The following is a 17,349-nucleotide window of genomic DNA, read 5'->3' as shown; positions in this document are numbered from 1 at the left end:
GCCTCCACGTAGTAGTAAGCATCCGCGGTGGCATCTGGCTCCTGGGCTCCAACATCTGGTTGCATCAACCGGAAAGAAGATGAAAGGGGGAAAAGGGGGAGCAAAGCAACCGTGAGTACTCATCCAAAGTACTCGCAAGCAAGGAACTCCACTACATATGCATCGGTGTCAATGAAATGGGTTGTATATGTGGACTGAACTGCAGAATGCCAGAAGAGAAGGGGAAAGCCTAGCCTATCGAAGACTAGCATCTTCAAGCAGCTCCAAGCATCTTGCAGCATCAGAAGAGATAAGAGTAGCATAAAGTAAAGTAGTAGTAGTGTTATCAACCTCAGTCAGAGATCCTTTCTCGACTCCTTGCGAGAAAGTAATCCCAGAGCCATACTATCCATTTCTCATATCCATGTCTCATCTCAAGTATCCAGTTCTAGTTGTATCGATGGGGATACAACTCCAAGTGTCCGTTACCGTAGGACAGGCTATCGGTAGATGTTTTCTTCCCTGCAGGGGTGCACCAACTTACCCACCACGCTCGATTAACTCCGACCGGACACACTTTCATGGGTCATGCCCGGCCTCAGCCAAACAATACGCCGCAACCCGACCTAGGCTTGATAGAGAGGCAAGCACGCCGGACTAAACCTATGCCCCCAGGGGTCATGGGCCATCGCCCCGGAAACTCCTGCACGTTGCGAACGCGGCCGGTGAGCAGACCTAGCTACCTCCTTAAAAAAGGCAGGTGCTTACCAGTCCAACCCGGCATGCGCCGCTCAGTCGCTGACGTCTATTAAGCTCCGGCTGATGCATACGACGCAGAACGCCCATACTATGCCCACGTGATGGTTAGTCCTATCAGGCCAGAGGCCCCTTGGATCAAATATCCAAATCGTAGTGGATTAGGAACGCGCGGTAACAAGCAGAGACTCACGAAAGATGTGACCCCGTTGCCCCGTCTCGAGGACTCGCGGCAAGGGCTAGGAATGCCCGGCCACGCCTCGTAATTATCTTGCGGGCACCCTCCAGGTCAACCCGTCTCCACATCACTCGCAAATATGCTCGCGCGGGTACCCCTCAGGGCCGACCCGTCTTTAGTAACAGGGTTTAGTGTAAAGTCATTATAACCATAGTAACCGTGTGTCTAACACCAAGGGGAAAACCTGACGAATCACCCTTGACGGATTCCACTCGATGTAATCATCAAGGTGAACGTAAGAGGATCCACCCTCGAGGTTCACGCTTGAGGGGTTGCACGACAGAGTCGTATCGGAAGTGGTTAAGGCAGAATCACCCTCGATGACCACGACCGAATAGCTACACTACAGAAGTGCTGATGAGGTCTCACCCTCGGCACTCGATAGTAACCCAGTAGTGTCGAGCAACTAAGGGGAAAGTGATGTGCGGTACCGGGGCCTGGTCTTCGATCCCGTTGATTGGGTCTTCGATGATGAAGCAGGGGCAACAAGGACAAGGTGGGGGTCACTGATGGATCACTAACCAACCTATACTAAGCAGTTTAGGATAAGCAGGTAAGGTAACAATTAGCAGGTTACAAAAGCAGGCTATGCATCAGAATAGGAGCAAACAATAACAGTAGCAAAATCTAATGCAAGCATGAGAGAATGGAATGGGCGATATCGGGATGATCAAAGGGGGGCTTGCCTGGAAGCTCCGCTGAAAGGGAAGAAAGGTCGTCGTTGACGTAGTCGATCACAGGGACATCAACAGCGGTCTCGGGGTGTACCGAAGAGAAGAGGGGGAAGAAACAGTAAATATAAGCAAACATAAGCATGACATGACGAAAGCATCACTAGAGGTGTTCTAACGCAGTGTTACTCGATACCGACGAAGGGGGATAACATCCGGGAATGTTTTCCCGAAGTCCGGCATATTCGAACAGACGAAAGGGAGGGGAAAGGTTGCATGTTCGCTATGCTAGGGGCACATGACAAATGAACGGAGAGCATATTCGGATTCGTCTTGTCGTTCTGAGCAACTTTCATGGATAAAACTTTTTCATCCGAGTTACGGATTAATTTCTATGAATTTCTAAAGTTTTAACAATATTCTGAAATCATTATTAATTAAAAAGATAATACTGCATCAGCATGACATCATCCTGACGTCAGCAGTCAACCAGCCAGTTGACTGGTCAAACTGACGCCAGGGACCCACCTTTCATTGACCTAACTAAACTAACAAGGTTGAATTAACTAAATTAGTTGATTAGACTAATTAAGCGAGGTTAATTAAGTTAATTAATTAATTATTTTTATTATTTAATTCTTTTAATCTTTTAGTCCACGATGCCTCTGATGAACAGAGGAAGCAGGAGACAGGGGCGCTGGTGGGCTAGGCTGTAGTTAGGTGGGCTAACAAGCCCAGTAGCTTAGGTCCTCCTCCTTTTCTTTTCTTTAATTAATTTAATTATTTCTTCACTATTGTCTATTTAAACGATATAGTAAATGAATTTAGTTAAACTTCAAAACTGGCACATAATTCAAGAACAACTTTGTGGTGTTGCATAGAAGTTTTAGAGCCAATGGAATTGTTCAAACATTTTTAGAAATTGAATAGGTCAAATTTAAATGCTGCTGGACAAGAATTAATTCCCAGAGGCATTTTGGGAATTCAAAAGAGGTTGGTTCCAACATGACAAATATCAAGGGATTATTTGCCACACTTTGAACATTTTTGTTTTCATGTTTGAGAAATTTGAATCTTGGACTTTAGTTTGGATTTGAAATTTGAACGGTGTTTGAAAGCCACTGAGCATTAGTAATAGTAAGAGTGATGACATGGCATCGTTAGTAGAGGGTTACTATAGCTTAATTATCCGGGCGTCACAGCTTGCATGTTGAATTCTTAGAGTTTAAGTAGTTTGAATGCTTGCTATGGCCTCTATGTATCCCTATGAGTAGCTGTTGTCAATCTTGTGAAGTTTTGTTGATAAATTTTTGTCACCCAAAATTTTTCAGAAAATTGTACGCGAACATGATGAACCTATTTGGAAGGAGTTCTTCGAGGAGGAGATCCTCGGGGCATCTTCTAGCGACAGCTCCGCTCGTCTGTCTTATGTTGAACCAAGTGAAAGTTCCATTCGAGATGCCGCCACCAAAACATGCCTATGGCCATGCGATGATTATATGGTGCTTGTGGGCATTAAGGAGGAATTTGAGCAATATGTTCACAATGTCGGTCGGTCCCTACATTTCAGATAAGTGCGATCAACACCACACTCTCACTGAATCATTTGTCAAAGAATTTAAATTCCATCCCCGTGAGTCTAGGGTGTCATTTAAGTTGTATGAAAATCCATTTACCTTATCACTAGAGAGTTTTGCTCACCACTGCAAACTCCCATTCTGGGTTCGCTTGACGAACTGCCAATTGGCTGAGTACCAATCATTCTTGACTAGTCTTTGCTATGGTGAGACGAGGGGAGTGACGCAAGGTAGAATAAAGAGTGTTCATTTTCCCGCAATTCAGTACTTTGCATTGTTTAACGGGAAATGTATCATAGGCAAGCAAGGTTGTAGTACACTTTGTGCTCCAGACTTGAGCCTCATATGCACCGCTCTCACTAGTGATAGGAGTTATAATCTTCGAGCGATTGTCGCACGCACACTGCAGCATAACGCTAATAGTGGCTATTTCTATGGTGGAATTTATGCCACGCGTTTAGCACGAGGGTGAGGTGTTTCACCTTTGCCCTTTGACCCTATCCTACCTACGCAGTGTTTGGACTTTGATGCTATGAAAAATCATAAGAGCCTTAAAGGAAATATTCATAATTTCACTTATAACTTATTGTTTAACCAAACATCTGTTGTGCACACATATTTGCCTGCGCCTGCTCTTTTTTACTATCACGGCAAGGGAAGATATTTTGTTCTTGAGAGTGAGGCCCGAGCTCACAACGCGGCGGTGGAGGCAGCACGGCAGGCCGAGGCATCCGCACTGAGAGCCTCTATGAGCTACCACGCTGACTACTATCCGAGCTACTGATCGATTACCAAGTTAGGCCAAAAGCCTAAGCTTGGGGGAGTACGTGTTTCTCACCGACATTATATTCATGTTCACACATCTCATTCCAGTTGTCGGTGTTTACACTTTTTCATTGTTTCATCCATGCTTAATTTTATTTTCTTGCTTTCTTCTTGTGTGTTTGAAAAAACTTAGAAAAAACAAAAAATTAGTTGTAGTTAGTTTACTTTCTATGCATGCTTAGCTGTAGCACTAAAAGGAAAACCCAAAAAGATTTCCTTGTTCTTCTTTTGCTTGTTGGGAGCTTTCCCATGTAAATAGTTTTTCTCGTTTTTGCTTTCCATTCTTGTTAGCTTGTTCAAGAAAACCAAAAACTCCAAAAATATTTTAGTGTGTTTCTCTGAACTTATTTTTCTTTTATTCGAGTCTTACCTAGGAGAAGACCACGATGAAAATGTTGAGTGGCTCTCATTTGAATAATTGTTGATCTAATAAAGAGCCCATTTTACCTTGTCTTCTCCTGTTGAATAAAATGTTTGCAGATTCCAACTTAGTTCACGGCACTCTTGCACTATTATTATTTTCACATTGTTCGGTCATGCAAGTGAAAGGCAATAATGACGATATTCGATGAACTGGCCGTGGCAGAGAGAAACTGGTATGAACTCGACTTGTTCTGTTTGTGTAAATATGTTTAACCTAGGATCCATGATTCATCCCATTATGATTAAACATGTTTGCAATGACAATTAGAGATTATAGTTTCTCATGCCACGCATAAGTAGCTAGGAGTTGATAATGATTTATCTTGGATATCAACATTGTGTTAAAATGATTGTGATCTAGTATAATGATATGGTATCCTGCTCTGAATGTTCGAGTGGCTTGACTTGCCACATGTTCATGCATGTAGTTTAATCAAAACCAACATAGCCTCGATGATATTTATGTTCATGGTGTTCATATCCTACTCATGCTAGTGTCCAATGTTACTTATGCATAGTGCATGTTCATGACCGTTGTTGCTCTCTAGTTGGCCACTTCTCAATCTAATTGCTAGCCTTCGCCTGTACTAAGTGGGAATTCTGCTTGTACATCAAAAACCATGAACCCAAGTTATTCCAGATGAGTCCACCATACCTACCTATATATGGTATTACCCTGCCGTCCCAAGTAAATTTGCATGTGCCACCTCTAAAAAATTCTAATAAATATCCTTTTTGTGTGCCTGGTCGTTCATGGAACGACAGGAGGTGGTCGATATCTTCCATGCTAAGCGGGTTATTCTCAGGTCGAGTTTTTATTCACTCGCCATCGCACGAGAAAAGGGCGGTAATAGGGATGCCTAGTCCCAAACTGCAACCAGAAAAAGCTTACAAATAATCAAACAAAAACTCCCAATGGAGTCAAAACCTTTACTTTTATCGCTTGGGAACCGCCACTAGCGTGCTTAGCATGGAAGATATTGATAACCGATGGTCGTGAAGTAAATGAGAAGGGTGCATGTCTCAAAATATCATTTACCTCTGTTTTAAAACTTGAGCTTTGGCGCCTCTGCAAATCACTGCTTCCCTCTGAGAAGGGACTATCTATTTACTTTTATGTTGTGTCATCACCTTCTAAAATAAGCACCAGAACCTAAGAGCACTGTTGTCATGCTTATGCATTGTGTGTAGCTAATGTTGGATGCATCATGACTGGATCTTTTCTACCATGAATTACAATATTTAGTCGTTGCTTGAACTTTGGAGGTGCTCTGCATTTATGTTTTGCGGTCTCAGAAAGGGCTAGCGAGGTACCACTATTGTCATATTATATCATGGTTGTTTTGACAACGTGTTGCCGTTTGAGATATCTTATTATTGCTCGCTAGCTGATTATGTCATTGATATGAGTTAATATAATTTTTAAGAGTTATTGTTGGCATGGTTAGTTATAATGATGGCTGAAAACCTGGGTGTTGTTTAAGCTTATTTATGCAAACAAGAGCAAAAGAGTTCGTAAAAGTTTTTCTTTTTCACTTTCAGTTTATCAACTGAATTGCTTGAGGCAAGCAAAAGTTTAAGCTTGGGGGAGTTGATACGTCTCCAACGTATCTACTTTTCCTAACGCTTTTCCTCTTGTTTTGGACTCTAATTTGCATGATTTGAATGAAACTAACCCTAGACTGACGATGTTTTCAGCAGAACTACCATGGTGTTATTTTTGTGCAGAAATAAAAGTTCTCGGAATGGAACGAAACTTTGCGAGGAATTTTTATATCAATAAAGAGAATTTCTGGAGCCAAGATCCACGGGAGGGGGGCACCTGGGTGGGCACAACCCACCAGGGCGCGCCCCCCTCCTGGCGCGCCCAGGTGGGTTGTCCCCACCTGGTGGCCCCGCAGACCTCAACCCTGATACTATAAAATCACATATTTGGAGAGAAAAATCAGGGAGAAAGAATTATCGCGCTCCACGAGACGGAGCCGTCGTCACCTCCTGTTCTTCATCGGGAGGCCAGATCTGGAGTCCGTTTGGGGCTCCGGAGAGGGGGATCTTCGTTCTTCGTCATCACCAACCCTTCTCCATCGCAAATCCCATGATGCTCCCCACCGGGAGTGAGTAATTCTTTCATAGGCTCGCTTGTCGGTGAGGAGTTGGATGAGATTCATCATGTAATCGAGTTAGTTTTGTTAGGGCTTGATCCCTAGTATCCACTATGTTCTAAGATTGATGTTGCTATGACTTTGCCATGCTTAATGCTTGTCACTTTGGGCCCGGGTGTCATGATTTCAGATCCAAACCGTTTATGTTATCACTATTATATCCATGTTCTAGATCCGATCTTGCAAGTTATAGTCACCTACTACGTGTTATGATCCGGCAACCCCAGAGTGACAATAGTCGGGACCACTCCCGGTGATGACCGTAGTTTGAGGAGTTCATGTATTTCACTGTGTGTTAATGCTTTGTTTCGGTTAAAGGAGACCTTAATATCCCTTTGTTTCCAATTGGACCCCGTTGCCACGGGAGGGTAGGACAAAAGATGTCATGCAAGTTCTTTCCATAAGCATGTATGATTATTTACGGAATACATGCCTACATTATATTGATGAACTGGAGCTAGTGTCATATCGCCCTAGGTTATAACTGTCTCTTGATGAATATCATCCAACAAGTCACCGATCCAATGCCTACGAATTTATCTTATATTGTTCTTGCTAAGTTAGTACTGCTATCGTACTCTTACACTTGCTACAAAACTATTGTTATCACTGTTACTATTACCATTGCTATTGTCACTATTATCAAAACTATCATATTACTTTGCTACTGATCACGTTGCTGCAGATAATTAATCTCCAGGTGTGGCTGAATTGACAACTCAGCTGCTAATACCTTCATATTATCTTTGGCTCCCCTTGTGTCGAATCTATAAATTTGGGTTGAATACCGAAAGAGCTCCTACTAGTGGGTTATCATGAAGCGACCAAATTGCCTGATAATATTATGGCAAATTATTCACAATGGCATACCGAAAGAGCTCCTACTAGTAAAAAAAGTTAAATCAGTTGAAGAAATTTCTTCTTTGAGTGAAAAAGTTGATGCTCTTATGAAATTGGTTGCTAGTAAAAGTGCTCCTATTGATTTCAATGATATGCCTTTGTCTACTTTGATTGAGCAAAATAGTGATGCCGTAGATGTGAATTTTCTACGTTGATGTTGTTGGGGAACGTAGCATGCAATTTCAAAAAAATTCCTACGATCACGCAAGATCTATCTAGGAGACGCATAGCAACGAGAAGGGGAGAGTGTGTCCATGTACCCTCGTAGACCGAAAGCGGAAGCGTTAGCTTAACGCGGTTGATGTAGTCGAACGTCTTCTCGATTCAACCGATCAAGCACCGAACGTACGACACCTCCGAGTTCTGCACACGTTCAGCTCGATGACGTCCCTCGGACTATTGATCCAGCAAAGTGTTGAGGGAGAGTTTCGTCAGCATGAAGGCGTGGTCACGGTGATGGTGAAGTGATCTGCGCAGGGCTTCACCTAAGCACTACGACAATATGACCGGAGGAGTAAACGGCGGAGGGGGGCACCGCACACGGCTAAGAACAATTGATGTGCCTTAGAGGTGCCCCTGCCCCCGTATATAAAGGAGGAGAGGGGAGGAGGCCGGCCTAGTCGCGCCCCCAAGTGGGGAGGAGTCCTACTAGGACTCCAAGTCCAATTTGGACCCCCCTTCCTTTTACCGTAGAAGGAAAGGGGGAAGGAGAAGGAGAAGGAGAAGGAAAGGGGGGTGCCACCCCCTTCCCCACTCCAATTCGGACCCCTTCCAAGTGGGGGTGTGCTACCCCTTGTGGGCTGGTGTGCCTCCCTCCCAAGGCCCATGTGGCCCATTACTTCCCCCGGGGGTTCCGGTAACCTCCCGGCACTCCGATAAATACCCGAAACACTCTGGAACCATTCCGGTGTCCAAATACTATTGTCCAATATATCAATCTTTACCTCTTGACCATTTCGAGACTCCTCGTCATGTCCGTGATCTCATCCGGGACTCCGAACAATCTTCGGTCACCAAAACACATAACTCATAATACAAATCATCATCGAACGTTAAGCGTGCGGACCCTACGGGTTCGAGAACTTTGTACACATGACCGAGACACATCTCCGATCAATAACCAACAGCGGAACCTGGATGCTCATATTGGTTCCTACATATTCTACGAACATCTTTATCGGTCAAACCGCAATGACAACATACGTTATTCCCTTTGTCATCGGTATGTTACTTGCACGAGATTCGATCGTCGGTATCTTCATACCTAGTTCAGTCTCATTACCGGCAAGTCTCTTTACTCATTCCGTAATGCATCATCCCATAACTAACTCATTAGTCACATTGCTTGCAAGGCTTATCATGATGTGCATTACCAAGAGGGCCCAGAGATACCTCCCCGATACTCGGAATGACAAATCCTAATCTCGATCTTTGCCAACCCAACAAACACCTTCGGAGATACCTGTAGAGCATCTTTATAATCACCTAGTTACTTTGTGACGTTTGATAGCACACAAGGTATTCCTCCGGTATTCGGGAGTTGTATAATCTCATAGTCAAAGGAATATGTATAAGTCATGAAGAAAGCAATAGCAATAAAACTTAATGATCATTATGCTAAGCTAACAGATGGGTCTTGTCCATCACATCATTCTCCTAATGGTGTGATCATGTTCATCAAATGACAACATATGTCTATGGTCAGGAAACTTAACCATCTTTAATTAACTAGCTAGTCAAGTAGAGGCATACTAGGGACACTTTGTTTTGTCTATGTATACACACATGTATCAAGTTTCCGGTTAATACAATTCTAGCATGAATAATAAACATTTATCATGATATAAGGAAATATAAATAACAACTTTATTATTGCCTCTAAGGCATATTTCCTTCAGTCTCCCACTTGCACTAGAGTCAATAATCTAGATTACATTGTAATGATTCAAACACCCATGGAGTCTTGGTGCTGATCATGTTTTGCTCGTGGAAGAGGCTTAGTCAACGAGTCTGCAACATTCAGATCGGTATCTATATTGCAAATCTTTATGTTTCCCTCCTTGACTTGATCACGGATGGAGTTGAAGCGTCTCTTGATGTGTTTGGTTCTCTTGTGAAATCTGGATTCCTTCGCTAAGGCAATTGCTCCAGTATTGTCACAAAAGATTTTCATTGGACCCGATGCACTAGGTATTACACCTAGATCGAATATGAACTCCTTCATCCAGACTCCTTCATTTGCTGCTTCCGAAGCAGCTATGAACTCCGCTTCACACGTAGATCCCGCCACGACACTTTGCTTGGAACTGCACCAACTGATAGCTCCACCATTCAATATAAATATGTATTTGGTTTGTGACTTAGATTCATCCGGATCAGTGTCAAAGCTAGCATCAACGTAACCATTTGCGACGCGCTGTTTGTCACCTCCATAAATGAGAAACATATCCTTAGTCCTTTTCAGGTATTTCAGGATGTTCTTGACCGCTGTCCAGTGATCCACTCCTGGATTACTTTGGTACCTCCCTGCTAAACTTATAGCTAGGCACACATCATGTCTGGTACACAGCATTGCATACATGATAGAACCGGCTGAGGCATAGGGAATTCTTTCATTTTCTCTCTATCTTCTGTAGTGGTCGGGCATTGAGTCTGACTCAACTTCACACCTTGTAACACAGGCAAGAACCCTTTCTTTGACTGATCCATTTTGAACTTTTTCAAAACTTTATCAAGGTAAGTGCTTTGTGAAAGTCCAATTAAGCGTCTTGATCTATCTCTATAGATCTTGATGCCCAATATATAAGCAGCTTCACCGAGGTCTTTCATTGAAAAAATCTTATTCAAGTATCCTTTTATGCTATCCAGAAATTCTATATCATTTCCAATCAACAATATGTCATCCACATATAATATTAGAAACGCTACAGAGCTCCCACTCACTTTCTTGTAAATACAGGCTTCTTCGAAAGTCTGTATAAAACCATATGCTTTGATCACACTATCAAAGCGTATATTCCAACTCCGAGATGCTTGCACCAGTCCATAAATGGATCGCTGGAGCTTACACACCTTGTTAGCACCTTTAGGATCGACAAAACCTTTTGGTTGCATTATATACAACTCTTCTTTAAGAAATCCATTAAGGAATGCAGTTTTGATGTCCATTTGCCAGATTTCATAATCATAAAATGCGGCTATTACTAACATGATTCGGACGGACTTAAGCATCGCTACGGGTGAGAAGGTCTCATCACAGTCAACTCCTTGAACTTGTCGAAAACCTTTCGTAACAAGTCGAGCTTTGTAGATAGTAACATTACCATCAACGTTAATCTTCTTCTTGAAGATCCATTTATTCTCTATGGCTTGTCGATCATCGGGTAAGTCTACCAAAGTCCACACTTTGTTCTCATACATGGATCCCATCTCAGATTTCATGGCCTCAAGCCATTTCGCGGAATTTGGGCTCATCATTGCCTCCTCATAGTTTGTAGGTTCGTCATGCTCTAGTAACATGACTTCCAGAATAGGATTACCGTACCACTCAGGTGCGGAACGTACTCTGGTTGACCTATGAGGTTTGGTAGTAACTTGATCTGAAGTTTCATGATCATCATCATTAGCTTCCTCACTAATTGGTGTAGGTATCACAGGAACAGTTTTCTGTGATGTACTACTTTCCAATTCAAGAGAAGGTACAATTACCTCATCAAGTTCTACTTTCCTCCCACTCACTTCTTTCGAGAGAAACTCCTTCTCTAGAAAGGATCCATTCTTAGCAACAAATATCTTGCCTTCGGATCTGTGATAGAAGGTGTACCCAACAGTTTCTTTTGGGTATCCTATGAAGACGCGCTTCTCCGATTTGGATTCGAGCTTATCAGGCTGAAGCTTTTTCACATAAGCATCGCAACCCCAAACTTTAAGAAACGACGGCTTAGGTTTCTTGCCAAACCACAGTTCATACGGTGTTGTCTCAATGGATTTAGATGGTGCCCTATTTAACGTGAATGCAGCTATCTCTAATGCATAACCCCAAAACGATAGTGGTAAGTCGGTAAGAGACATCATAGATCGCACCATATCTAATAAAGTACGGTTACGACATTCGGACACACCATTACGCTGTGGTGTTCCAGGTGGCGTGAGTTGCGAAACTATTCCACATTTTTTTAAATGAAGACCAAACTCGTAACTCAAATATTCGCCTCCGTGATCTAATCGCAGAAACTTTATTTTCTTGTTATGATGATTTTCCAGTTCACTCTGAAATTCTTTGAACTTTTCAAATGTTTCAGACTTGTGTTTCATTAAGTAGATATACCCATATCTGCTCAAATCATCTGTGAAGGTCAGAAAATAACGATACCCGCCGCGAGCCTCAACACTCATCGGACCGCATACATCGGTATGTATTATTTCCAATAAGTCAGTTGCTCGCTCCATTGTTCCAGAGAACGGAGTCTTAGTCATCTTGCCCATGAGGCATGGTTCGCAAGCATCAAATAATTCATAATCAAGTGATTCCAAAAGTCCATCCGCATGGAGTTTCTTCATGCACTTTACACCAATATGACCTAAATGGCAGTGCCACAAATATGTTGCATTATCATTATCAACTTTGCATCTTTTGGCATCAATATTATGAATATGTGTATCACCACGATCGAGATTCAACAAAAATAGACCACTCATCATGGGTGCATGACCATAAAAGATATTCATATAAATAGAACAACCATTATTCTCTGATTTAAATGAAAAGCCGTCCCGGATCAAACAAGATCCAGATATAATGTTCATGCTTAACGCTGGCAACAAATAACAATTATTCAGGTCTAAAACTAATCCCGAAGGTAGATGTAGAGGTAGCGTGTCGACGGCGATCACATCGACCTTGGAACCATTTCTGACACGCATCGTCACCTTGTCCTTAGCCAATCTTCGTTTAATCCGTAGCCCCTGTTTCGAGTTGCAAATATTAGCAACAGAACCAGTATCGAATACCCAGGCGCTACTATGAGCATCAGTAAGGTACACATCAATAACATGTGTCGTGGAATAGTCACGGCAGATGTCCTAGTGTGAGGACTTAGTCGTGGAGCCATTGCAACTAGGTTAGCTTAAAGGGGTTAAACGGGACAAAGGACACAGGGAATTTATATTGGTTCGGCTCCTTGCTGTGAAGGTAAAGGCCTAGTCTAGTTTGAGGTGGTATTGATTATGTCTCGATTACCAGGGAGCGAATACGCTTGACCTAGCTTTCGATCTCTTCTTTCTTGTCCTAAACCGTCACCGGGTCATCCATTTATATACACAGGTTGATGCCCCGTGGCTCACAGAATCCTGGCCGGTTCATAAATGTGTCCGGCTCGGTATCTACTCTTTCATACCTTACAATACAAGTCATACACATATGGTGGTTTACATCTATGGGCCCTAATCCGCCTTCGGGCTTTGGGCCTTCTTAGTAAATCTCCTTCGTAAGTCGCCATCTTCTATGTCTTCGTGGGCTTCAATGCTGGTAAATCGCCATGAGTATAACCCGGCCCCTCCTGGGCGGTTTATACTCAATAGTTATATCCCCAACATTAGGCCCCAGGTTGATTTGAACTTGTTCATGTCAATCTTAAAAAAATCCTTATTCATTATCTCTGCAAACCTTATAACTCACGATGACGTCATCTCTTTGGAACATGGTAATTCACCGTGACGTCATCTGTAATTAAATCTGCACTGGACCCAAATCTTTATATATACCTTTCTTTTTAATGGAAACCCGACAATCGAGGCAGCCATAATATTAGATGCCCATTTTTTGGCCTCCTCGATTTTCGCGCCTGTCATTCCACTACAAAAAAAGACACATCCGTGACATTTTAGGCCGAACGAAAAAAAAATCTGTCATACTTATGACACTTCTATGACGATAATTGTGACAAAACCCGGTATCATCATAGATGTGGTGGGGTCCTACTTCTATGACAAAAAATCATGACAGAAAATGGGCTTTTCGTCCTGGGCGGGCCGGAGACGCAGCTGCATGACATTCTTTGGGCCGTCCATGACGGAAAAAACCGTGGTAGAAGCAAGGGCAAGGAAAATATCGGGGTGTTCCCGGTTACGATGGGTGGTCGGGGCTGAGCGATGCGCGTTTCTCTCGTACACGCACGCGCGTGGGTGCGAGGCGTTGGGCTCTAACTGAACCCGAGCGAGGCGTTGGGCTCTAACTGAACCTGAGCGATTGCACTGCAGGCTACGCGTTACTGAACCCGAGCGATCGATCTATGGCTATTAACTGAACCCGATCGAGCGATTCCTTCGCTACTGCTGCTAACTGAAGCCGATCGATGCTGCCTCTGGATGAACAGTCAGCGTTGCTGGGGGGTTTGGATGAACAATTCCCGGTGGGGTGGATGAACAGGACCCCGTGGTGTTGCCTCTGGATGAACAGGACCCCGATCGATCGAGCCGGTTGGGGCTGGATGAACAGGACCCCGTGGAGGGCAGGATGAACAGGACCACCCCGTGGAGGGCAGGATGAACAGTAGACGGTGGAGGGCTGGATGAACAGTAGCCCGTGGAGGGGTGGTTGAACAGGAGCCCATGGAGAGGGCTGGTTGAACAGTAGCCGGTGGAGTACGCGCGGTGGAGGCTGGATGAACAGGAGCCCGTGGATGAACAGTCGCAGGTGGAGGCTGGAGGAGGTCGACGGTGGATGAACAGTAGCCCGTGGAGGCTGGAGGGGGTCGACGGTGGAGATGAACAGTATCCCATGGAGTCCCGTTTTGCGGTACGCCACACCCCTCCCAATGAACAGGACCCCTGTTTCGACCGTAGCGCTCCAACACAAGTCTGTTTCCTCCGTTTTGCGGTACACCACACCCCTCCCGATCAACAGGACCCTCGTTTCGACCGTAGGAGGTTCGTTTCCTCTGTTTTGCGGTACGCCAGACCCCTCCCAATGAACAGGATCCCGTTTTGACCGTGGCTGGTCGAACACAAGGCCATTTCCTCCGTTCTGCGGTATGCCAGGCCTCGTTTCCATCGGCTGTTCCGTCCAAGCCCTCCCAATGAACACGACGACGCATTCCATTCCGACCCAGCCGGTTGGCTCCCCATGAACACGACGACGATGCAGTTTCTTCGTTCCGACCCATCCATGTACACGAACCCTGACCGTACGTATGCGCGAGTAGGCGTTCGAGACCCTGCCCGTATGTACGTACGTGACCGTATTTTCTTTCTTGCACACTGGCCGCTGTACGTACGTGTACATGCTACGTGCGCGCCTCTACTACGACACGTGCGCGCCTCTACATCGACCAGTATGTATGTACACGTTCGCGACCAGAATGACAATGCTACGTACGCTTCGACCAGGTGGGTCCCGACTGTCAGGCACTTCCTTGCGTGCGAAGATGTAGCGGGTGGGTCCCAGCAGTCAGGGGGCGAATCATTTTTTTTGCCCGGACGCACTTCCTGGCGTGCGAAGATGTAGCTGGTGGGTCCCAGCAGTCAGGGGGGAATATTTTTTTCACGAAATACGGTGGCCCGTCCGGTGGGTCCCCGCTGTCAGGTGGAGGAATAATTATTTTGCGCGTAATAAGGAGGCACTTCCTTGCTGCGGCCGTGGACCCAGCTGTCAGCCTCTCCACGTACAGTCCACGTCTGATGGAAGCCGTTCCTTGACCACGTTGACCACGCCGCACCGAGAGCACCAGGGCGGTGGACGACGGTGAGGCCTAGGAAGGGGGCGACGCGGAGCCGGGGAAGACGCGGCAGCGGAAGCCCGCGCGGAGAGGAGCACGAGGGTTCACTGGTTCGGCTGCGGTGTGAGGTTGCCGTCGCCGCAGGGCCTGGCCAGCGGTGGGAATAGTAGGGGGCGGTGAGGCCTCAGCGGCAGCACAGCCGGCCACGGGAGGCAGGAGCATGCGGCACGACCGACGCTGCTTTGGGCGGCTGGAGCAAGAAGACCAGAGGTTGAAGAAGCACTACGGCCGTTGGATGGACATCGTACGGTCACTGGAGCTAGAATCATTCATATTGACTAAGTTGACAAAGCACTCCATCCCCGTTAACTTAGTAGGCCCACAAGTCAGCCGCCCACCAAGGTGGGTCCCAACTAGCAGGGGGAGTATTCATTTTTTGTGCGTAATAAGGAGGCACTTCCTTGCGTGCAAAGATATAGCTGGTGGGTCTGGCCTGTCAGCGGTGGGAACGTTTTTTTCGCGAAATACAGAGGCCCTTCCGGTGGGTCCCAGCTGTCAGGTGGAGGAATCATTATTTTGCGTTAGGAGGCATTTCCTTGCGTGCGGCCGTGGACCCAGCTGTCAGCCTCTCCACGCACAGTCTACTTCCGATGGTATCGTTCGTTGACCACGTTGACCACTCCGCACCGAGCGCATCCAAGGTGGTGGACGACGGCGAGGCCCCGGACAGCAACGAGCCAGAGATGGGAAGACGCGGGAGTAGAGTCGCATACGGAGAGGTGTACGAGGGTTAACTTGTTCTGGTGCGGTGTGATTCGACAGTCGGTGGAAAGAACAGGAGGTGTGGAGGGGTGGAGGGATGGCCTGGCCAACAGTGGAGTAGCGCTTAACAGCGAAGCGTGCTAAGCAGAACTGCTAGCAGGAGGAGGTGGGAGCAGGTGGTCCCGGTGGCGCTGGAGGAAGAAGACGAGAGATTGAAGATGGATGCCGGTCGTTGGATGTAAATCCAACGGCTAACGATGTCAGAATCATTTATTGACTAAGTTGACAATGACTTGCATTGGCTTCGGCCTATTGGCCCACATTTCAGCCTCCAAAAATGTGGCACGTATTCAACCCATTTTTTCAGAATTTACAGTCTTTTTTTGCGGGGTAGAATTTACAGTCCATTTGATCTCTTTTTTTTTGAATTACAGTCCATTAGCTGGGTTGGGTGAACAAATAATGTAGCATCCATGTGGCCCATTTATGTTTTGCCTAAAAAATTACAGGCCATTTGCACTTTATCGAAATACACGATTTTGCTAGGCTGATTCTAATTATAATGTTGGGGTGGGCGCAGCAATGTTATCAAAAAATAAACAGGGGTTGAGCATTTTGTTATATATATATTTAAATAATAAGTGATTTATTATTACATTGGTCCTTAAATCTTACCAAGCTTTTGTACACAATCACCAGGATTTTCGTTGCCAAAAAAATCCAGGATTTTATTGTTAAGAGATTATTTTTATAAGTTAACAAGATGTGGGATATTGTTTTCTTACATATGTAAGTATCTGTTAAATATATGATGACAATAACAATAATATATAATAACATATAAAATAATTTAAATATATATAATATAGTTAGAAGGGAAACATAAGTTGGACCAGGCGTTGCTATTCTTATATAGAAAAATAGAACAGACCTCTGCGTTTTCTTCAAAAAAAATACATAAATTGGGCTGCCGATGTTTTAGGAAAAATAAAACCTCGGATGGGAGGTCCATAGGCCGGTCGATACATGACGGCCCTCAAGAAAATACAAACAGGCCTATGGACCTCCCATCCGAGGTTGTGGGCTGCGCATGTTAAAAAAGAAAGCCTAGACGGGGCAGCCCAAAACCAAGCTGATACTTGCTGCCCTAGTGATAATAAATGATACCTGCCAGCTCCCCGGCTTCGTTGTGAATTTATCTCCTATAGTAACTATGTTGAAGCACCTAAAAAAATGTAACTATGTTGACAAACCCATGGGCCCCAACGTCAGTATAGCATTAGGAGGAAGTATTTTTTCGATGAGGCACTTGCTTGCGTACGGCCATAGACCTGGTGGGTC

Source organism: Aegilops tauschii, chromosome 6 (assembly GCF_002575655.3).
Source record: "Aegilops tauschii subsp. strangulata cultivar AL8/78 chromosome 6, Aet v6.0, whole genome shotgun sequence".
Classification (NCBI taxonomy): domain Eukaryota; kingdom Viridiplantae; phylum Streptophyta; class Magnoliopsida; order Poales; family Poaceae; genus Aegilops; species Aegilops tauschii.
The sequence above is the reverse complement of the archived record's forward strand: the minus strand, read 5'-3'. Positions refer to the sequence as shown.